This window comes from Dunckerocampus dactyliophorus, chromosome 1 (assembly GCF_027744805.1).
Source record: "Dunckerocampus dactyliophorus isolate RoL2022-P2 chromosome 1, RoL_Ddac_1.1, whole genome shotgun sequence".
Lineage (NCBI taxonomy): Eukaryota > Metazoa > Chordata > Actinopteri > Syngnathiformes > Syngnathidae > Dunckerocampus > Dunckerocampus dactyliophorus.
In genome coordinates, this window is record NC_072819.1 from 34,396,600 (window position 1) to 34,421,589 (window position 24,990).

Genomic DNA, 24,990 nt, shown 5'->3' on the forward strand with positions numbered 1-24,990 from the left:
TCTAAAAGCTGTTAAGATTAAAAAATGTATATTTATGTGTATCAAGCTTAAGATGCAGCTCGAGAAAACTGTACACGTGAAACTGTGCAGCAGACAGACAAGTATTGAGCTGGTTGAACAATTTTAAAGTCAAGAATTTGGTCATCGAAAGTCACAGTCAACGATTCCATTGCACTCCCGTAGGTGGCTGCAATGCGCATAGCAAAACAGTTGGGAAGAGAAGAAGAAACAACATCTTCCATGAATCACACTAACAAATATAATGGTTTGTTGTATTTTCACTCTTGCCAAACCACTTGTGGAAATCGATCATATTGTGGTTGTAGTTTGCAATGACGTAGAACTGTATTGCATTGCGGATAATCAGTATAAATGTGACAATGAAAACAGAAACACCTGTCATTATGACGAAACCTTTTTTATGTGGCTCATTCAAAAAGAGCATTTCAATGATTATTAATACAGCCCACGTATTGGATGTCACTATTTTGTGTGTATGCAGGAGAAGAAGTTAAAAAGGGGAAACAGTCATTTTACTAGTATATTCTAATATCAGTACATGAGCGAGCTGTTTGCAGGCTACGCCAAGTTGCGTTCAGATGGTGTTACCAAACATAATGCACTAAATTTTGGATCCCGCCCACCTCTCAATGTCTCAGTACCCCAGTAACCTCCCTCTTCTATCACCCCCATCCAATATTCCCTGAGGAAGAACACCCGGGCAACATCTGGCTGAGTTTATGAGAGTGAGAGAGAATTGGTAGACCGTGAAAACTGGGAAAAACTCTTGTCTCGGCAATTTCAAGAGTCTATTGTTGTAGTTGCCATTAGTAGCGGTGAAACTTTAATCTTATGAAAACAGCCATTGTTGCACTCCGTTTGACCACTAACACGGTCAGTGTCAATGTTATTGACATTATTTCAGATAAAACACACCTTGGAGTTCCTGCAAAATCAAGGTTTATTCAAATAACAGAAAACACGCTGACCACTGCAAAACACGGTGGAACTGTGGAAGTCAAGGATGAATACCCCCCACAAACATTCACAGTCATGGTGGGGGGAGCACTAAACCACCCAAACGGGTGGGAGCAGAAGTAACAAAACAAAAAAAACTCCAAAACAAACAGTTTCGTGAAAACACAGCACATCATAATCAACTATTGTCATCACATCAACAAACGTTTTGAGTCCAGTAATGGCAGTCAACATTTAATATCAAATTTTAAGGGGTATCAGATGTTCCTGTTTTCTGGCAGCAATGTGTTGACATTTTACGGTTTAGGGAGTGCACTGGGTCTTTCAGGTACTAAGGCTCAAGTCCAAGTGTCCATAGTTGTGAAGTCTGAAGTGATTGTATTTGAGGCTTCCCCTTGCAAGTCGCTTCTTTATAAACGTTATGCACTCAGATTTACATGAGAAATAAACTTTTAAACAAGAAACACTTTTAACAACAATAAGAGTGGCACTTGGACATAAAACTAATGTTAAAAAAAGAGAAAACAACATGATACTGTTTGATCACACAAGTGCACAGCAGGCTGAACAAACGAGATAAAAGAGAAATGCATAATTGTTTTTATGATTGAATCCTTTGGATGACAAAAGATTGCAATGCAGTACAATAATAGAAGTATGCTTCGGCAAACAGGATGTCTCCTTTGGCACGGTACATTGAGAAGGTCTCGGTGGGTATGAGGGAGTGAGGTGCATGCTATGGTATTTACAAAGTCCAATATTTAGCTCCACATATAAACGCATTACTGCTGAAATAAACAAGTGTACCAGAGGTTTATGGATTGCTCTGGTTTGACTACTTAGTAGTCAAAAGCAGTGGATCCATTGTCTGTTGATGCAAAGCCAGAACTCCAACAAAGAGAAATGTACCCTGCCCATAGTTTCCCCCCAAACAAAGAGGGCCATAAAGGTAGTCGACCAGATGAAATGAAGCCCAACACTGATGGCTGACACACACCCAGATTAGGGTGATGCATTTGTCAGCAAAGAAGAAGACAACATTCAGAGCTTATCAGAAGTGCATGGACGTCCTGAAATGTGCGTACGTCTGGCAGTAATGGCGAGGAGAGGGGCGGGGGGTGGTGTGTGGTGGTCCGAATGTGCAGTTGAAGCTCCTGGACCTCTTGATACCTGGCTGTCCAAGCAGCTGTTGATAGAAACAGGATGAAAAAGCATTAGTGTGAGGGGTCAAATACCAAGTTAAAAAAACAACCACCAAAGAAAATGAAGTGCTAAAATCGACATAGTCATATGAAGATTCATCATCTAGCTTGTTGTTTTTAAGGTAATCAGTCATCTCCTGAAATCTTAGATAAACATTGCAAGGTAGTAGACAAATAAGAGCTCAGTATCTCCTATCGGGTTTGCCATTCCTCCACTATTTTGCTCCTACATGTCTGGCAAGCCTCCAGAGCTCCTTAAGAATGTTCTAAACGCAGTTGGCAGCAGCCCAAATATCAAGTGTTCATTAATAAAAAAAAAGGGGGAAAGATGTTCTATTTGGAATGTGTCTCTTATTCAGGACGCAAAGCAGTCAGCAACAACTCACTTCTTTCCTGAGGGTTGTTGAAAAAAGGAAAAGAAACAATGATGAATGTCTATCATGCTGGGGGCGCCTCATTGCCTCAGTCAAAGTAACTACTGGCTACATTATCAGCAGTCACACACAGAAACCTTCCTTTGAATGCTAATTTCAAGCAGCAATAACAACAGGTGAGGTAGAAGACGGATTGCATGAGCATCATAATGGTTCAATTGTGTTACATGTAAGAATGGATCGTACGTAATATCTGCAGCCTTCCTGTCTCACTCTGATTGGCTGCTGGAGAACCATTTATTACAGACAGGAGTAAATAAACAGGCCCAGCAATTAAAGTACCATCATTTGTTATGCAACAAAGTGTGTTTGTATAAAAGTTTGTATAAAACGAGTATGCATGTATAACTGACAACATGCATATGAGCGTGTCCATGTTTCTGCATGTATAAAGTCACACTCGGGGTTCTTTGCCATCGTCTGCAGTTAAGGTAATGGTGGGGATGGAGGAGGGGTGGGTTTGGGGCGACAGAGAATGAACAAATATGGCTCCTGGCAAGCCATAATAGAGAGTACGACCTGCCTGCTGATGTGCCAGAAGACCGCTTCTCTTTCTTTCCTGTCAACACCTCCACTGCCACACACTGATTTGGTGATGCATGTGTACATGCGTATTGGAGTATGATTATTTAAAATGTCAATATGGTGTGTTAAGATTTTTTTTTTCTTGTGGTAAAGACTATGCCGTCTGCAAAATCATGTGACAAAGCACATTTTACTTGACAGCAATGGATCGCTCGGTGAGCTCCAAAGGACCTGACAGGCTGCTGAAAGCCTTCCAAGCATATATACAGTGGTGTTTGCCCCTTTCCTGATTTCTTACTTTTTTGCTTGTTTGTCACACTTAAAGGAAAACTGCACTTAAAAAAAAAATGTTTTGCCCATCCCCTGTGAGACTTGAACACTTGTTTTTCTCTTTTCTGTGCGTTCTATAAAGATATAAAAACAGATAAAAAGACAGCTCATTACCGCACGTATGGGAACCACTTATTTCACCTATAAAGTCTTCTGAAAAAGCCCCCAAAAAGCAACAACAAAGCCCCATTTACAAACAATGTGAAACGACATTGTTAGTATTATTAACATCGTTACGCTGATCGAACTGCATTATTGACGCATTGACACTTAGCCAGAACACATCGGCTAGCTACTAGCCAGTGAGCGACTAGCTTCACCACAGACTCGCCTGCAGCACATCAGTGTCGCGCTCACAACTCCTCAGACCACTATGAAAAAGGTAAGGCTACATATTTGAGCTGACACCACGGCTACTGTGTTTTTATTTCTGAAATTGGAAAAGTTAACACTAGACGGAGGCGTTCGTTTCTATATTGCCATGTGAAATCAATGCGCCAAGGAAAGACGTTCCGGTAATGCTTAAAAATGGCCAAAATACGTGAAATACTGTAAGTATTACATGTTATCATGAATATGCCTGTTACTACATGGTCGCCACATGTATATACAACCATAAAACCTTGTTGGAGGTTTTTTAATAGTGGCCTTTGTAGGCAGCACAGGTGGATGCCATTACGTGCAGTAATGAGCTGTATATTTTTATTTGTTTTTATATCTTTGCGGATGACATCCTGCCCCAAGTGGAGGAGTTTAAGTACCTCCGGGTCTTGTTCGCCAGTGAGGAAAGGATGGAACGCGAGATCAATAGGCGGATTGGTGAGGCGGCTGCAGCGATGCAGACTCTGTATCGGTCTGTTGTGGTGAAGAAGGAGCTTAGCCCTCACCCACTACCATCACCTATGGTCATGAGCTTTAAGTAGTGACCAAAAGGACAAGATAGCGGGTACAAGCCTCCGAAATGAGCTTTTTCCATAGGGTGGCTGGGCTCTCCCTAAGAGATAAGGAGAGAAGCACTGTCATTCGAGATAAACTTCGAGTAGAACCGCTGCTCCTCCGCATTGAGAGGAGGCAGATGACGTGGCTTGGGCATCTGGTCAGGATCCCCTCTGGATGCCTCCCTGGAGGGGGTGTTCAGGGCACGTTCAACTGGTAGGAGGTCTCGGGGAAGACCCAGGACACGTTGGAGAGACTATGTCTCTCAACTGGCCACTGTGTACATACAATGCTATATCTAACCACTTTTGCACCTACTACTAACTGTTAATTTCCTTGTTAGTCCATTGTCTGTCTCATTACCCAACTATGCTTCTGTCAACTATTAACCCTTTCATCAGTTATTATTATGTATTTCTTTATTAGATATTTATTATGACTGTTACTGTATGTTATTTCTTTACAGGGATTATAAATCTTGACTCCTATTGTAGCACATTGTTAAACTACTTTATCATTTTCCTATGTATGTATGTATGCATGCATGTATGTATGTATGTATGTGTTTATTTATTTATTTAAATTTTGTCCTGTCCAGCCGTTAGGGCAGATAGCATTGTTGATCTAAATGCCCTTACGTGCCCCCCACTCCCCCCGCCGGTCCACGGGAGATTTGTGGCAACACAAGCCGGTCTGTGAGTCAAAAAAGGTTGGGGATCACTGCTCTAAAGTAAATCCAAGCTTCATTGCTAATATTTGTCCTTGAAAAGATGTCTGCAAAAAAACGGTTGAGGGGTGTACCCTCTTTTGTGAGATACTGGATATGTACATACGCTTACTGAAGTAATTTTCAATATATTCTTTATTCACAAACTATATGTAGCTTCAGGCTTAGAGGTGTTTACAGTATAATAGTTACAGTCCATATGCTGGCATTTTTATGCATGTGACCAATTCACACAAATGTGTGCACAGTTTGCAAAACAAACACCACTAAAAGCTTGTCCTTTGTCCTTAAAAGCTTGTCCTTTGTCTGCTCTGTCGCCCACAAGTTGTCCGTATGTTTTACAGTTGAAATGTACTTGTCAACTGTAAATTTTGTTGGTAAATGAGAGACTATGAGATATCACATGTCGACATCTCTGTCAATATAAACAGGGAAGTCAGGACGTGGGTGGGCGATGCAGGGACACCTTTGATTGGTGACACAAGACATGCGCCTTTGAGCACTGCTCAGGGACAAATTTGTTTGGTGAAAATGATGATGATTTGGACAAAGGTGTGAGACCGCACATAATTTGCAGGGATTGGTTGCATTTGCATGAACTGGTGTGATCGCAACGTCGCAAAATCCTGGAGGGTCTGATGAGACAAACATCACTTTTAATGTCACTGAATGAAAATCAAATAAAACTGTACAGTACATTCATCACAGGCACCCAAAACACGTTAAGTGTGTCTACAATGTGTACTCCAAGGTAGGGAGTACATCTCCAAAACAATGGCCTCAGGAGATTTCTATTCCTATTATTCTTTGAATTTCTCATTTTCCTACTCTTTCTTTTTCTTCTGCCTGACTTTTACAACTTCCTCCTAGATGGAGCTGCAGCTCTAACCCAAACAAAACTCCATTTTTTAGTTATTGGCCCTCATGGCGTGTAATGGAGAATCAAGCTAATTATCCCTACAGCTGTTTTCACTTGCTTTTTATGTAAGCAATACCTGGCTGATCCAGAGAGCAACAGTGAGGCCCTTCTTAGCCCTCCAGGCCTCCAGGCCGGCTGGAATTAGAGTGCAAAATGCCAGGTTCCCCCCCCCCCCAAAACTGCCTATATGCACCCCAGCATCCATCTCCCAGCATACAACACGTTCTAACGAAAGCCCAACCGGCTCACAACCTTAACACCCAAATGTTGCTTTTTCAGTCATTGTTCATTATTAAAAATGGACTTGTGACTCATCACAAGTGCTCATTTTCTTCCACTGAGTCCCTGCTTATTAATTAATGGGGTGAGTGAGGGTGTGGCTCGGACTAAATTGGAACCATCTCCTGCTGTCACTTAATTGGGCATAATAAAGAGCAAGTGCAAACGGGTAAACAGGGTATAGACAGAGACCTCAAGGCGGCAGGGGGCAGGTTTTGGGGGGGATGTGGGGGTGAAAAGTGAAAGAAAACAATCCCTCACAGGCTAATTGCATAATTTCCTTCATCTGAGCAAACACGCAATGTGAATGTAAAAGTGAGTAAGCCTCAGAGATGTTAGGCCAAGGGCTGCTGACAAGACCTACGCATGTGCACACTAAGCTGCAAAGGCTTTCTGGGGCTAGACGCATCTGTTCAGTACAGATACCACTAGGTGGAGTTGACTTTTGATGAGAAGAGGGAGAGCCAATGTGCAACTATGCACCATGCCAACATGTGATCACAGAGTGAATACACAAGGGTTCACTTTGACAGATTTAGACAGAGAAGCACACAAACAAACACCGTCAGCTCCCAAAGGAAAAAAGAACAATCCAGCACTTTGAGTATCTCCCCCCCAACCACTTCTCATGTGAGGAATGATAGAGGCCTATGTGGAATGGTGGGGAGCTGCGTGAATCCAGCCAAGGTGTGTCAGTGTACCAATGATAAGGGTGGAATCTATAGAACCAATTCTGGATGAAGAGGTTTTTGTTGTATACATTTTGAGCACACATACTTCTTGACAATGCATTTGCATCATGCAATCCAATAAAATGTATTGTGAAATAAACTCTCACACACACACGCACACACTTTCAGACATACACACTACAAAGGCAAATAGTGCACGAGACAGGAAGACAGAAAAGGTGCTACTTGCACAACACATTCAAATATTAATTTATTGCTCAAATATCCCGAGGCAAAAAAAAAAAAGAAGTTCTTCATACAGGCCCTAAATGCAGGTTATTGTTGTGTTCAACAACAATAAAAGGTGCACAAAATTCAATGTATTGGATCCCAAATTCCTCTCTCCTCCTCCCCCACCCTGTCTCTCAATCTCTCTCTTAAGTTCATCTCGGACTACTCTCTCATTTACTCCAATAAGGTTACATTTATAAAAACAGGATTCCTTCCTTCACTCTTCCATTATTTTGCTCTGAGCACAGCTTAAGAGATGGTCAGGAAGTCTACCAGCTGAGTCAAAGACAATGTCTTGAAAGTGCCTGCAGGGCTGTACTGTATAAACACTGTAACACATCTCAACAATGTAAGCAACCTCAGACATCAGGTGACAGGAACCGGAGAACTTTACAAGCAAATATGCTTGCTTTCATTTAATTTACAACTACAAGCGTTTTAGTATTTGAATACTTTTTTTACTGATTGGATTTTAAATACGACATTCTAAGCTAATGCATCTTTAAATGTAATTGTTACCTCATTTATCACTTGTTTATAGCTTGCTTGGTACCACAATGACACAAATTGAAAAACTGGGATGCCTTTGAGCTCTATGAGTGCTGAATTGGAAGATAGAAACATTGGACTTCATGTATTTGTCATGATAGTAAATGTCGTTTCGCTTTGTCATGGTTTGAGCTAAGGTTCCCGAGTTGATGAGTGTCGGGTCACACGGAACTATAAGCGCAAGCTGGAAGATTTTAGTGGAATTGATGGTGGGCTGTCATAGAACTAAGCCATTCCTGTTCCCCAGGGATTGCTGATTGAAGTCACGTTTTCACCCAACAGTATAGTTGAATTATAAGTGTCAGTATACAATTTGGATCTGGCTTGTGTCTCACCAGCAGGGTGTGTAGGTGGAATAGTAATACAATGCTATGGCAATTGATTTAAGAATTTAAGTGATTTTGGTTATTATCAAGGAAATCATGGAAGTTGCTAGATGTCAGCTCTTAAATTAAACTCTCACGAGCTATATTTGTTATCATCATTATATTTGTCCAAACAAATATACCAAACTGAAGAAACAAGGGTGGTCTAATAATTTTTCCTATGACTGTAAGTGGCGTGACATCATAGCAGCACAACTCAGTGTAACCAGCCAATTAAAATAGTAAACCTAACATAGTATAGCTCTGTGCGAAGACATTATCTGTAAAAAAAATAAAATTAAATTAAAATTACCATATTAACCGCCAAGACTATATTTTAAAATGGTGCATTTTCTTGTTAGACCGTTTCCATTCCTCTTCTTACAAGAAGGTGATGATTCCCTTTTGACAATATTGTATAGTAAGAATTGATTACAGAATGCTGTGCTGAACGGAAGCAAAGTGTACTGCCTTGTGGAAATGCGGCTAAAGTCGTCGGGACCTGTACTACTTTGAGCTACAGCTGGATGGCAAGCATGACTGTTCAGAGAACCCAGACATTCTACACAGGAAGAGACAGAGTGGGCACTGACATCTGTAGGAAACTCCTACAAATGTTACCAGCCTGTGGGTGCTCCTTGGCTGTGGTATGCTGGCGAGGCTGCATTAAGCAGAGACGCAATGCGGCTGGACAAGACGGTCAGCTGCTCTGTGGTTGGAATGAAGTTGTTCTCTGCGGCGGTGGTGTCAGAGAGCGGGACCATGTGCAGCGTCACGAAGAACAGCAGTCTTTGCACTTCACTATAATAAAGCAGGCGGGTATGTTCAGTGGTGAGCCGCAGTCACAGAGCTGCTGTATGGGCAAGAGCTTGTTATTCAGCTCCTTCCAACAGGAGAGAGAGGAAATACGTGGTAGACCTAATGCTCTGCACCGTTTTTTCCCGTGTATGCTTTTAAAGTGACAGGTTTTTTGACATGAAGTTGACATCCCCATTAGCAGTGCAATGTAACAACAGTGATTTACCCCCCCAACTGGCCCTGTGAGCCCGGTTCTGGTCGGAGATCCGTGACAAGGAACGTACCAAAAAAATCTGCCCTCACAAATTGCTCGCTGTTATATTTGTCTCCCGCCATATCCCTGCGCACTGTCGCCTGTGCATTGTTGTGTATGTGATGAAGACGATTGCATCTTCTTCTGCGACCGAGCGCCAACTTGTTTACGTGTGTGTTCCACAGCTGAAAAAGATGCGAGCGTCTTCATCATATACACAAGAATGCACAGGCGACAGTGTGCAGGGACACGGCGGGAGACAAATATAACGCTGAGCGATTTGTGAGGTCAGATTTTTTTGGAGGAGGCATTTTTGTGATGCAAATGTATTACTCTTTTGAATGCATATTCTTTTGTGAAGTCAAACTCTGATGGTGGGTGGCGCAGCCAAACCAGTTGAGAACCACTGACTTAGATGGCACGCCTGTATAGGATGAAAACTAGTTTGTGTGCACTGTTTACGTTCTGTTTATGCATAAGTTACGCACTTGGCACACAAGTCGTGACTGAAAATGGTGCTCACTGGCATGAAATGCCACGCTGCCACATGACTTATGTACACCTAAGTCAAGTACTGTTTATGTCTAGTGCACGGCATAGTACGCAGAATGTGCATTGTTCCCGCATGGGTATGCAATGTCACCACCACTTCCCACAACCGTGAAGCTGTCGTGGCATTATTTGGTTTTGCTTTGTCCCGCGTGACGCCATGCAACAGCAGGCATCACCCCTAGCTTCGTTAATTCCTCTATTTGCAAGGGACCTACAAGACGTCAAACTCCAGAGAAGAAGCTCTTATTGCAGAAAAGAAAAGGTATGTCTCCCTTATCTCGGAATGCAGAAAGAGCAGGAAGAAGGCATAACCCAAACTACTGTAGACATCGCTTTGGGCATTATTATTAATTATTAACAGAAATTCACAAAGGAAGATTCAAGAAGCTACAGAAATTACTTGAGAATTCCAAGAGGTGGTGGAAAAGTTAAACCATTCAAGTGAATGAGACACGCTTTAATGTGCACCACTTGCATTGTTTTCTAATAGGTTGCTGTGTGTTCTAATTGCGGTCATGACTAGTTCATGAAGATTTTGCGTGCCAGAAATTTTTGACATTTAAAAATTTTCTTTGCGCATTGGCACGCAGCCCCATACATTTACACATACTTTACACCTGTTTATGACAAATTGACTCATTGGCACACCATTGGCACATAAAATTGCCTACCACTGCGGGGACAAAATGGGTGCAAGTGTAAACGCGGCTTTACTTTAACCACCCGTCTGTCTGGCTCTTTAAAAAGCAACACCTTGACCTAGACCTAAACCTCTCTGTGGAGCTCCAACAGCCATCAGCGTCCAGGTCACTGGGCCTTGAACATGCCTGAACGTAGATATTGGTCCAGGGTGAGATGGGGGTGTGGGCAGAGGGGACAAAGTGAAACCTGAGCCCACATTAAAGCACCTCCATCAGGTAGGAGATCAGGAGAGGCCTCCATGCTCTCAGTGTCTGCAGGGGACCGGGCTTCTGGAGCCCTATCTCACCTCCATCTGGAAAGAGAATCTGGGGGTAGTCTGATGGTCTGATAAGAGGCCATGCCGATTGACATGGTAACAGCCTCTCACCCCCATCTGGAAAAGTAAATGGAGTGGATGCAAGTCTAGCAAAGGTGCACTCCCATAAGGGTTTGGGAGGTAAGGTGGAGGTATTGTAGCTTCTAGGTGTATCACAATATTTATTTTGCTTTGAAGGTTTAGGATGCAAAACTGTATGAAGACACGACATTTACAAAAACAAATTCAGGGAGAAATGTGCATTAACATTATCTGTCTCTCTGGCATTTAGATACACAGCATATACACAGGCACACACAGGAAAAAAGGATATGGCCACGATTATGTTAGGATTTATATTTGTTGTAAAAAATGTTTTAAAAAGTTGGGGAAGTTTCCATTCTAAGGGGCAAACTTCAGACTGATGGCATGTCCTTGAAGGATGGAAAGGCCAGAGAGCCAGATAACTGGTGAAGGCCAAACTTCACTAAAACATATTTCATTCACCCTACAACGTTTCCCTTGACAACACTTTTTATATATGTGTTTGTGTGTGTGCACACAAAATACGGCCTTGCTCATTTGTGCTGCACTCTTTTGTCATTTCCGGATGTGCCAATAGCCCTGAGGCTCCATCATCTGCTTGATGTCTTCTCAAGATGGCACCAAAGCCACAGACCCGTCAGTTCTCACTCCTAAACCAACAAGCCTTGTCCCCGCTCTCCTGCCCACAGACTCACCATTTCTCCATCTGTTCTTTATTGCCCACAGTTCAAGTTCTGTCTCTTAACTGATTTGCCCTTCTAACATACTCGGCAAGGGAAATAGCACCTTTCCCATGTTCTGTTTTCTTACATAGACGATGAGTTTTAAAAGGTACGATTGAACACACCCAGATTTGACATACTACAGACGATGAAAACTCACAAAACACTTCAAATTTGACAAACCCCGATCTGACTGACGTAACGCAAATGGTGGTCGAGGGCTGGTTAGTGAACTTTGTCTGCACCACAGCAACATACATTTTTGAATGTGAGCCAAATGGGAAAGTAGGTTCATGAGTGAAGTCTCCCCATGTGAATATGCGTTTGCTACAAATTGTTGCAATGGTAACAGACTTCTAGATCGGAAATTCTAGATTGGAAACTCTGGATTGACAATCGTAAACAAATGTAAAAAAAAAAAAAACATAAACGTTGTAAACATCGTAAACAAAACATTATCTTTCAGACCTAAATCTGCTGTGATAGAAAGAGGGCATTGTGTGTGTGCTGGTGCATGGGCCTCCATAGACTCTTTATCAATGATATAAACTATGGAATATTTTTGTAGTTAAGCATAAAAAAACTGTTGATACCTTCTAAAGATGCTTTTTACCATTATTAGAGCCCTGTAGACATGAAATAACACCCCTGTAGTCACATTTACACTCCTATTGCCGTAATTTCCGGTGTATAAGCTGCATCCACTAATTTTAGAGAGAAAAACACATTTGTACATATACAGTATAAGCCACACCGGACTATAAACCGCACATGTCCACGTCATAAAATGCAAGTCCATAATGCAAGTTAAGGTCATGTCTCATCCATGTAACATTACTGACGCCAAGTGTTCGGAATACTGCATATGACTGGTATTTCAATATTTTTTTAAGACCATAGTCAACCACAAAACAGCAATCGTTAACTAATTAATTAATTATTTAAGAAACGCGTGAGTGACGGACCCATGTTTGAACCACAAAGTAGTGAGGGGCGACTGTATATTAAAAAAAACATCATAACAATTTTCAACTTAAATACTGTAACTTTGATTAGCATTTCTTTTCATGCACCTGATGATATACACCACAGATGATGCTTCACTTTCTTGCCGAATGCACCAAGTGGCTACAAACAGGATTGATAGAGCTTGCTATGTAGCGGCCTGAGTATGTTTGTTCTAGCACAGCTGCAGAGTGATGCTTAATGCTAGGTAAGTCCGGTCTCAGGAAGAACCAATCATCTTAGTGGCTGGGACTGCTCGCTGCCCTCGGGGTCAGAAGCAGCCTCAAGACATTAGACACATTGGATACGCACTAGGGAAAGAAACTTTTACAATGCGTGGTGGTCTGCTACTGATCTCTACCTAATGCCAAGCAGCTAACGGCCAATTCTGAGCTGTACCAAATGGGTCTACTCTGGAGGGGAGATGGGAAAAATAACGCTGATGACTTGATCTGGGTTTAAATGATTCCTTGCTTAGTCTCAAACCTTAAATAAACATGAACGCCAGATCAAACAGACTTTTTAGTGTGTGTGTGTGTGTGTGTGTGTGTGTGTGTGTTTGCGTGTGCATGTGTGGTAAAGCTCCCCATGCTGTGGGGTCCCACTGCCTACAGGCATGACGTGGGGCAATGGTTTTGGAGGGATGTTTTGGTTAGAGATGAATGCCCACCTTTGCAGCCTCAGGGTGCAGTGGTGAGACAGTGGGAGTAAGACAGTCTGAGAGTGAGACTGTTCACGCACTATAGAGGCTCCAGCGGCACCATGTCCGAGTAAAAAACAGATAAGATATTTGAGACAGTTATGACAGAATGTTCTAAACTCTAAATTGCCTCTGGTGGGTTGTAAACGGACTAAGCCACTCACACTCTGTGCAACTATCTTGAACCTTCAACAACCTTTGAAGTGCTCTGTACAACATAGCGGACACGGCTAAGCAAGTTGACACTTAAATGGAATTACCGCCAATCGTAAACAAGCATCACAGAAAGTGACAGCGCTTTGGCTTAGTACACCGATAAAAAGTAAATAATCATTATTCGTTTTGACAAACCTCTTCATATATTTTGGATATTTACTACCAAAATACAGAATAGCCTATAAACATGTGGTTGTAGAAGTATTCGCCAAGATAGGGGTCTAGCTATGAGATTCATGCAACAGGTTATGATGCACTGATAGAATAAGCTAAGCAAATACACTTTGTTATGATAGGGAGGGATGATGTATAGTCCAACTGGGATGATGTTGTATGTAAACATGTCCTCACCCTGTTTATGAGAGTCTGAGAAGCGGAATATAAATGTACTAGCTTGGTTGGGATCACTGGTTTATTTAAATAAAACTTATGATGCCCTGTCCCAAACATCAAGACAGTAAAATAGATTCCCATAAAATAAAAATTATTCAAAATAAATGGTGAAAATTGATTGAGTAAAGTGTTTGCAGACTTCCAGTAACTGGAAAAGAACCACACAGCTCATTCAGGATGAAATGTTACTTTGTGAGCGAGTGTGTGTATGTGTTTCTGTGAACTCGGTCCATTTGTCTGGGTGGCGCTGGGAATAGTATCGGCTTAACGCAGAAAGAATTCAGGCCTCTCGAGCAAGGTCATGTGCTGATGTTTAGTAGGAGCTTTCTCAGGTCACAGACTGTGACTTTTAACCATCACTCACATTACCCCACATCCTTGAGTAGGCCAGTTTAAATGGCATACCCCGCATTTCTCCCCCAGTTTGCTGTAATGACAGGTGACAGCCGTCTCAGTTGACTTACCTCGTTGAAGGAAAAGTCAACCAAAATACTTGTGGGGAACAAATGCCCTTTGCAGATGAGAACATTCTGTAGGGTCATTTGAAATTTGGAAGAAAATGACTATTCTTAAATATACCAAGACATTTTGGATGATTTCATGCTTCCAACTTTGTAGGAACACTTCGTGGGAAAGGCCCTTTACTGTTCCAACAGTTCACAAAGAAAGGTCCCAAACATGTGGTTGGATGGGTTTGGTGTGGAAAAACATGACTGACCAGACCTCAACCTTTGGGATGAACAAGAACAGAGAACGTAAGCCAGGTGCTCACGTCCAAAAACCTCAAAAGTGTTCTTCTCGATGAATGGATAAATATTCCCACAGTCACATTCCAAAATTTTGCACAGAATCCTCCTGAATGATTCGAAGATGTTATAAGTTATAGGTACACACGCTGGATCAACACCTTTAGAAAGATATGTTATAAAAGCCTGTTAAAGTTTGTGTAAAAACTACGTGTTCCATAGTTTTTTTGTGCATCTGCGGCTCTGAATGAGTTGCTGGTTTTGAATTACTCTTTGATTTTAATGCCTGGAGTACAATTTTATCGTTCAAGAGTGAAGGACAATGCCTTTGCAACCACATGCAATTAGCATATGACCCAGTGAAACATAGTAAGAGGAAGATGAAGCTGGAGAAAATATTAACAAAAACATTGCAAGATATATCTAATTATCCCATCCATTGTCTCTACTGTTGGGTCACGAGGGGCTAATGCCTATACCAGTTGATCCTGGACATTGTTGATACAACATAGAGATAAGCAAACAGTCCCCATCACACCTACTGGCAATTCAGTCTTTTTACTTACCCATTAGGTGTGTTTTTGTACTTTGAGGCGGCCAGAATACCCAAAGAGAACCCACACAAGGACAAGGAAAACCTGAAAACTCAATCCTGTGAGGCAACAGTGCTAACCATTCATCCACTGTGCAAAATAAGTACAGTAGGTGGAATAGAAAGTTAAAAATGCAAATATTACACAAGTGATAAATTAACATTTCACAGTACACATAACATGATGATTTGCTAGATATAAACCCTCTTCCATATGTGTGAAATACGTGCTGTTGGTGAGACATACATTTAACATGTAAGCATCATGATGGCATTTCTATGATTATTCAAGCCAACAGAGTGGAAAATATGCCCAGCAGTGGTTAAGCTAACAGATGCTGGTCCCTGAAATGCATTGACCGCACTGTACCTGCTGCTTGGCTTGGCATCAACTCTGCTCCATATGCACAGGAATGCCTCCACCAAAGTGTAGAATCCTGCCTCTGAGACAAATCTGCAATAGAAAAAAACATCTGCCATCCTATTTTCTGCGTTCCAATTCCTTGTGTTCTCTGTGCTTAAAGTCTGCAGAATGGAAAATTTAAAGGGATAGTTCAGATTTTTTGACAATAAGTTGTATGACATCTCCTTCAGCAATGTAGTACATCAACAGTGACAGTGACCCCTCACTTGGTCCTGTGAGTCCAGTTCTCGTTGGATTTCCGTGCCAAGGAACGCAGCTTCTCAAAACCATTTGCGTTCAAAAGAGTGATACATTTGCATCATAAAAATGCCTGCTTGAAAAAAAACATACCTCACAAATTGCTGTCTCCCGCCATATCCCTGCTCACTGCTGCCTGTCCATTCTTGTGTATGTGATGAAGACGCCCGCGTCTCCTTCCACTGTGGTAGACTCATGTAAACAAGATGGCCGCGGCGCTCCGTCGTGGGAGAAGGTGCAAACGTCTTCATCACATACACAAGAGTGGACAGGCAACACTGAGCAGGGATCCGGCGGGAGACAAATACAACGCAGACCGATTTGTGAGGTCTGATTTTTTCGAGGAAGCATTTTTGTGACACAAATGTATTACACTTTTTGTTTTGAGAAGCCAAACTCTCTACTTAAGTGGCCCTAGTAACTAAGCGGAACTACATTCCTCGACCAGAACTGGACTTGCGGGACCGAGTGGGGCGGTAAGTCACTCTGAATGTACTACACTGCTGATGGGGATGTTATACAACTTCATGTCAAAAAATCCGAACTATCCCTTTAACGTAGCACAGCACTGCAAGTGCACATGTATACAGTGTTTGTGTGAGATAAATAGCGCTTTGCTGGGATAATTACATTGTCTATCCCCCACCTGGGTTCTGACACATGTTCAACAGCTCAGACAGACACGCCTAAACACCTGTGAGAAATAACACACCTACGACATTGTAGGTGTCTGTCTCGTCATCGAAGGGTACGGGGTGAATTATATGTTTCCCCAGCCTCTGCTGTCCAGACAGAGTAATAGACAGTCCAAGGTCCATTTCTCACATCCATGACCCCGTTTAGCCACACTCACACATTTCAAGTGGGCTCCATCAAAGGCAATGACAAAATGAAAAAAGGCACTTCAATCTACAGTTAATTCTACATCTGCCCCTACGATTTGTATATGTTTAAGACTTTCAATCAGACACACTGCCATTTTACTGTAGGCCATCGAAAAGTCAGAACTCCAAAGTTTTTACTTGTAATTTTTTTTTTTATTATTTAGGCTTCTGTCCTTTGTATGACACCACACTGTGCGTGAGACAATTTTGTTTCTTTGTTTGTTGAATATCTTTACAACCCCAATACATGTGCACACACATACACACACACCAATGGTAAGCCTTGGAATTTGTACCTGGGCCCCCTTTGTACTTACTTAATCCACCTATTAGTGCCATCACTACCACATCAGAATTAGTCAAACAATCAATAATATACAAAACTGCAATATTACAAGGCATAGCATTACAGAGAGAGAGAGGCATTTCACATATTGATTGAACAAGCACTAGTTAACCCTTTACCTTCAAATACATAATGGCGGATACAATGAGTTATATTTCTGCTAGTATTTACTTAACTTTGTAAAACCAAACCAAACCTGTACACTACAACATCAGATGGAGCAGTTCAGAATCAATATTGATCAAATAATAGGACAACTAAGGGACAAATAAAGTGCTTTGGAAAGTGAATTGCCAGGATTTATTCCACATCAGCATCCAGCTTTTTGTGTGATTCCATTTTTCCTCCATTTGGCATTGTTGTCTTTTCTATTACTTTATTGGGACATCGGTAAGGTTTGGTCATGATCTTACAGTGTCACCTATAGCCAGTGAATTTGTCCACAAGTAATTTGTTACTTGTGGATAAAAGATGGATTTTAAACATAGCCTGTCACTGTTGTATTTTTCTCAGTCGTACCTGAAACAAGCATTTCTACACAAAATACCATATGAAACTTTCTATACAGTTACAGCACATTCAAGTGAGGAAGCAGCAAACGACAAAGGCGGAGAATGACTCAAGGAATAGAAGAGAGAGCCAAAAAGACACACAAACACAAACTGATGTTTAAAAAAAAAAGGGGCGTAATAACAGTGGTTAAGTCTTGCTCTTTCATTGAGTAAATCTGTCCGGGGCTATTTCACAGTGTAGGAATCTCCTGTGGCCCAGTTCAAAGGCTAGCCCAGAGACAGGACTTGTAGACATTGTGAGGAACAGGTGACAGCTCTTCCACACATGGAGGCATTCACACACACGTACACGTACAAACTCCTCAATAGCAACACCACACACATCTGGATGAACACACGGCAAGATCAGAAAAGCACAGCGTGACAGCGTCTTTTGTGTCCTGAAGAGCCTGTGGGGGATGTCTTTCGAAGGAACTCTCATAAAACCGTACATCTATCATCTGGGCTTGGAGAACCACTTAAAAAGAGTCAATACAGGATGCGCACATACCACACACTAAAAAAGCAGTGGGTATGACAAAGTGCATTCAGACGTAACAAGTTTAAGCACGACAGGCACCATGTGAGTTGAACATCGATGAGACTAACATGCACAGCTGACAACCAGCTATAAATGCTACAGCAAGAATGAGAGATTGGAGTAGAGCCTTATGATGGATATAACTAATAAGAGAGGGTGAGCATAAGGCTACGTCATCACTAGTCTACATTACTCTATACCTTCCATCACTTCATCCTATAAAAAGCAGGATGGGGATACTGTAACTCACACACAGGACACATGCTCGTAGAAAAACATAGGCCTACTCAATCAATAGTTCTCTACTGCAGACCATGCAAGAAAAGCAACACTTTCATGAAGAGAAATGAACCCCGTGTGTTGCTCACGCAGGTTTCCACTTGAGAAAGCTACGGTTTGGAAAACACAAAATAACAGCTATATACACACACCTGTCACATTAGTTACACCATGCAAGTATTGTATCAAAATTGCTGCCAAACAATGTGAAAACATTGAACATTTTGCAGAGGTAATCTTGCTTGGTTTCGAGAGGTCTGCAATATGAAGATTCAATTGCGTCATACTGAGAGGGGTTTCCTTATTTATTTGGAAGAGAAACCATCTCATCTCAGTAGCATGCAGTGCAGTTCTACAAATAAAAACTACTACAACTATAATATTATAATTGCATGTTAATTGTTATTGTTATCCATCCATTTTCTATGCTGCTTAATCCTCGCTAGGGTAGCGGAGGTATGCTGAGAGGCGGGGTACACCCTGGACTGGTCGCCAGCCAATCGCAGGCTGTATTATTGTTATGTTTTGTTTTTTTTTTATTAAAAAAAGGGTGTTCCATACAAATGCATTGGAACTGCACTGCTTGGCGTATTGAAACAGTCCCACCTTAAACAGGGCAATTATGACCAATAGCTTTTGTTGTTTTCATAGAGTATGAGAACAACACTATAGTGAGCCAATTACGCTCTTCACTAAAACACACCTTGAATACCAACAACTCTGTAATGATGATGGCTTAAATGTTTTCACCAAAAGAGCCCTTTCAGCTGCCTCAGCCAACTTACACACACACACAAACATACTTGGTTTAGTTAAAAGCTATAGACACACACAGGTACACTTACACACTCAGCCACAGATGCTGACAGAGTCAAATTGAATCCTTGTGTTAAATGCATAGACATCCATCCACCCCACAAAGAGCCATCTGTGTGTGTATGTCATATGGGCCGACATCAGCTATCAAGTCAAGGATTGCTTCATGTTGAAACTAAGAAACAGTTGCAGACTAAAACTTTTACTCTTCCTGATCTTCTCGACATCCGTTCTCCACCCGCCCTTCCACTTCATACTGTGTCACCCCTGACCCAGCACCAATTCACTAGTGTCATTATGCAATTAACACCAATTAAGTCATTTGGCTGTAAGAATGTGTGTGTACGTCTGCATGTGTCTATCCGCACACTTGTGTGTGTGTGTGTGCGTTAAAATACGTGGATGTGTGTACACACGCATGATGGGGCAATTACAACAGCACAAGGGAGCCTTTTGGAAGCAGAGAGCACTGCAATCAACCAATCAGCCTTCAGATGGCTTTGACATGAAAAGAGAGAGCGGCCTCTGCTAACCCTGTGGGTCAGCCCCAATTTACTCTATTTACCCACTCAGGAATGACTCTCTGTGTGTGATGAAGGAGACAGAGAGGGGGGGATGTTGCTGTGGGGGATTGGGTGCTGAAGAGCCTTGGGGTTGTTGGGCAGGTGAATTGTAGTGGGTAGAAGGGTGGGCTATTGGGTGTGGGATTGAGTGGAAAGAGAGAGCCATAAGGAGAAGCCTTCAGGTTGTGTTTGCAAAGCTAAAAGGCCAGCATTTGGAGTCTATTTTCTAACAATTTCCCCTCGGAGAGTGGCCATACACCCACACACACACACATATGTACACACACTTTTTCCATACCTGAAAGCACACGATTGCCAACATGGCTGCAATGCAGCAAAATATTTCACAACAATAATAGAGTTGTCATTGTTTAACACAATGTAAAATAAAGCTTATACAAAGTTAATATGTGCTGTTTGGATTTCCCCTGGCCTTTTAAAATAAGAAATTACATATCAAAGAGCAGAATCCGGTGTATATCTTTAAAAAAAATTTTTTTTATCGAAAACGAATGTGTTGAATGGAGTAAGTAATTGAGAAAGAACAAAGAATCATTTGTTATTCCATTGGCACAGGGCAATACATTTATGTGTGGAGTATTCTGTTTTTTTAGCTTCTACAAGCATCATTAATAGTAAATTGTAATTTGGTTGGATACTTGGACCATTTGGGAAAATGCATGTCATGATGCATTTGACAGCAACAACAGAGTTAGCTGCCACAAAATTCACAAGTTATGCTGCTTGAAGCAAACAATGAGACTGTTAGAGGATAAATAAAATATGCAAGTGCTCTGATAAAGAAAGGCATACTAGGTCACCCTTCTCCCCTTGTTGGAAGCAGGTGGTTGGCATGAATTTGTGAATATTTGCATTGACATCGGAAAGGCTTAGGGCGGCACAGACAAAAACCCGATTGTTTGCTATTTCTCCAATTCGACACAAGTCTACGCATATTGATTTTACATGTGAAAAAACCTCTGTTTGTGTTGCTCTTTGCACAGTACAAACCAACCCACAGATCAACACCCCAGCTGTGAGGTCTGGTGCCAGGGCTGGGCTGCAGACCAGTCAGCTAAACAGGACCAGTCATCTCCTCATCACACCAAACAGCCTCCTGGCTACACAACAAGGGGAGGCAGAAAAACTGGAAACAGACAGAGAAACTTAAAGAGAAAAGCGAGTCAGTATTTCCAATGCTCTGAGTCAATAGTATCACATATCTAAGGAGGAGGACTTGGGATAGCCTATATCTTTTGTGTTTGTATCAGTACAAAACTGTCCTGCTTCAGGGGTTCGGAAATGTGGACCTTAATCAGAACCACATGAGTCTGCCACAGGAAGTCCTCCAGCAAAGGACAAGAAGCAGGAACATCATTAGTCTCGCCATTCTCTCCAGAGCCCCACAGCCAATAGAAGCCTTAGACACAAAGAGAAGAGGCGTGGTCAGTCGTGCGTCTCCATATTTGTTATTTGTGTGTGTGGAGCCTGCAGGCTGGAATTAATAACCTATTTGTTTACTAGGCTTAATGAGTCCAGGTTGTGTGTGTGTTTAGAAGATCCAGAGGTGCACTCAGAGAGAGAGTGGCCCGACAAGCAGAATACCACACAAAACACACTGCAGCCTACAATATGATGTTTTTTACAGCAGGTTTGAGAGCTATCATCAAATGTTTGATAGCATACATCACACAACGCGCACACACCTCTACAAAAAGCAAAAAACAGCAGCCCGCTGTCCACATTTTCGCCGCCCATTCTGTTCTGCAAGCCATCAAGTCTGAAGAGGCTAATTTTGGTCGATGGCTTACAGGTGGCCAGTGCAAGGTGAAGCACATTCACTGCACTGGCCAACAGACACATGGACATGCGCATGCCTGTACATACACACTAACTATAAAACCAATCCTTTTACAAACCCAATACCCAACATCAAAGACAGAAACACACACCATAACACACCATATTAAAACATCCAAAATGAAGCATATGCACTCACGTAAAGCTTCAAGGGTTTCTAACAAAGAGTCTGAGGGTAAGATTACAGCTAAAGCCTAACACTTCCAGAGGTTCAATGTAACTCTTCGGTTTATTCAATTATACTATTTGAATTGTATATGGGTATGTCACTTAGGCTAGACTAACAGAGAAATTTGAGTTAAGGCAAGACTATTTGAACAAATAACTCCTATTCTTCATCTGCAACAATGCATAGAGTCTGATGTTACTGTTGTGTAATTCTATGTGGAATGAGGGTCCCTCCAGATTTGGAATTTAAATTTTGAAGTTCTCACAATTTTCAGATTAGCTGTGAAATTTTGTCATCAGTCCAAAGTAGCACATGTCACTTTCAATCTTGTGAGACATGCAAGGACACACAACTACATAAAATGCTTTAGAAGTTGCAATGTCTGTTGATAACTCAGCCTGATTCATACTTAAACTTACAAGATCAGAATGTTTTTAATGTAACTGTTCTTTTCTCTCCCTTTTATGCAAACGCTACAGCTATCTTATTTCACTTTCACTGTGTCTCGTGTTCATGGAAGTCATGGAACTCCTTTATCTTATAAACCGTAGGTTCAGAAGCTGCCGCATTTCAAGAATGAGCTGAGATTGAGTTCAAGCGCTTTTCCAGCCAGAGGAGTAATGTTGCATGTGCATGAGCGTGCACATTTAGATTGCACTACAGCTCTTTGAAGCCAAACCCTTGCCTTCATTAAACACAGGCCTGGAACAACTTTTGGTAATGTGTCAATAGTGCACGTGCACAAACACATACAAACACGGCAGTGGCAATTAAAATGACCTGCAAATCACTGGTGTTGCTTGCGCAAAGTAATACAGTCCAAGGTCATCAAATGCATCAAAAACTGATGGCAAACTTGAAATGTTCCATCCTGCACAATGAGGGACCACACGTTTATTGCTACATGCCACACAACTACTCGATTGGACAAAGAAAGAAGAACATTTAAGGATGAACCCATCACAAAGAAAGCCAACGATGGCAACAATAAGACTGAGAGGTAAAGTGACACCATGATGACAAAACTATTGGTGAGTATTTAAGTACATATAGAACATTGTTGTAACTGTTCTTCCCTTTTTATGTCCCAGCACAATTGCCAGGTGCAACAATTCTTTTGACATATGTTGCAACCCACATTGAGCTGCCTGTGCAGTTCAATTTGGGTTTTCACAGTGCAGTTTGGAATATCCTACCTAGGTGTGCCAAAAATGTGGCATAATAATGTGTCAGCTACACAAATGACTCCAAACTATGCTGCTTGGTATGACCGTTACCTGAATAAAAATGTGCTGAATGGTACGGCTGGCTATCTCGGGGATCTTGGAAACTATAAAATGTTTATGATTCTGAACTGAGAACATGCACATTCCGAAAAAATTACATAAACATAAACCTCGACATAAACAAAATCACAATAAAAACAGAACACTACAAATACATTTTTAAGACAGTAAAATAATTCCAGGTTTAAAATTTAATGGCAAACTGGTTGCATACACACACACATTTATTTATTTACACAGTGAGTGACTCCCATGAAATTTTGAAATCCTTGTGAATGTCAAGGGGAATTCACTTTTATTTGGGCTTGTTAGATAGGAACTTCTCATGCTACCACAACCATCACAAGCAGAGGGTATAATACTGTGTGAAAGACAGCTGGGCTTATCTTTCAGTTTGCATGGCCTTTACACAAGCAAACACACAAACAAGAATCGGACAAAGGATATGCCAAGTGACCAAACGTGAGGAGGGATAATCCTTGTTGAGACGTGCCTCAAACACATTTATACGGGGGCTTACCCCATCACTTTGATACACCTCCCTGTAATTGCCTTTGTACATTTTTGGCTGAAGTTAGAGTGCGTGTGCGTGTAAATTTACTATGTTGTTCTGTCTGTCAATCTAGCTAGTTACACTTAAACCCGAGGATGACACCCTCAATCCTCTCTGTCAGTCTAAGCCTTTGCAGCAGCAGTCAGGCAAGGAACTGGGTTTAGCACTTGTTCACTCACTCCATTTCCTGACACGCACACACACACACGGACACACACACACGCACACGCTTGTCAGGTAACACACCAAAGAGAATCACAAAGAGAACAAAGCATTTTTGCCTGTCAAGAAAGCAAACAATTATGCCACATCAGTGTGTGCGTGCCTGTCTGTTTGTGTGTGTGTGCGGGCAAGTGATGAGCGAGCAAGAGCAGAAGGGAAAGATCATTGCACAGCACCACAATTTAAAAGCCACAGTAATAGCTTTTGCCATTTATTGTCATGTTGATCCACATTATTCTTCTATGTCCTTCCCCCTCTCACTCATGATTTCTTGCTCAAAGGAAATGCACCAAATGGCAACAAAACATCTTTCAGCAGTTTTCAATACAGTTTCTGCTTTGCCGCAATAAAAGCTTGGTATTTTTTATTGTTCTGCACACCCATACAAGAAAAGTAATGAAAAGCAAAAACCAAAAAATGCACCAATTTGTAGCTATTGTGTGTCAAGACATACACAGAGGTCCGGTCCATTTGAGCTCCTGTTGAACTCAAAGCTCTGAACTTGATACTTTTTACTGACACCATCTCTAATACGATTAATTAATTTTACATTGACATCAATGCAAATAGGTTTGTGTCAGAGAACAATGATGCGCCTCAAATCAGGCAAGAACTGTTAGAAAAGCATTCGTTTGCACGACTTGTTTTCTAGTTCAAAGAGACACGCTTGGCTGTATAAATGTGCAAAATGAGGGGTGTTATCCCTTTGAAAAGTGCCTGCGTGCACACAAACAGCCATGCACATAGACACATGTACGACCAGAGACACGCACACAAAGAAATTATAGCTAAGCCTAGTTATTACCTAAGCAAACAGAGTAAGTCGGAATGGAATGCCTGCTTGTTCGAGACACAAAGCTTTGCGTTGCAATGAGGAAACAAACTCTTATGCCCCACTCATGCGCACCGTGTGAGAGAAATAACTGTGTGCACAAGTAATTAGAAGGTAAAAAGAACGCAAACACATGTTTGTTCAACACTGAAAATGAATTAACGTCCCAGATGCAAATGAACTAACGTCCCAGACAGTTCAA

The 24,990-nt window shown here is 41.6% G+C and overlaps 1 protein-coding gene across 7 annotated transcripts in view; it reads right to left on the minus strand.

The window, feature by feature from the left end:
- Positions 1–943: 943 nt before the first annotated feature.
- The window catches only part of LOC129177254 (ERC protein 2-like), a 204,532-nt gene continuing 180,485 nt past the window's right edge, over positions 944–24,990 (minus strand). For 5 of the 7 annotated variants that reach the window (XM_054768222.1, XM_054768197.1, XM_054768189.1 and 2 more), the window contains one exon: positions 944–2,164. The gene's annotated coding sequence lies outside the window, so the exon portion shown is untranslated. Of the gene's footprint in view, positions 2,165–15,595; positions 15,680–20,885; positions 21,287–24,990 lie in introns of all 7 variants that reach the window. The other 2 variants (XR_008569602.1, XR_008569601.1) reach the window with 2 other exon arrangements.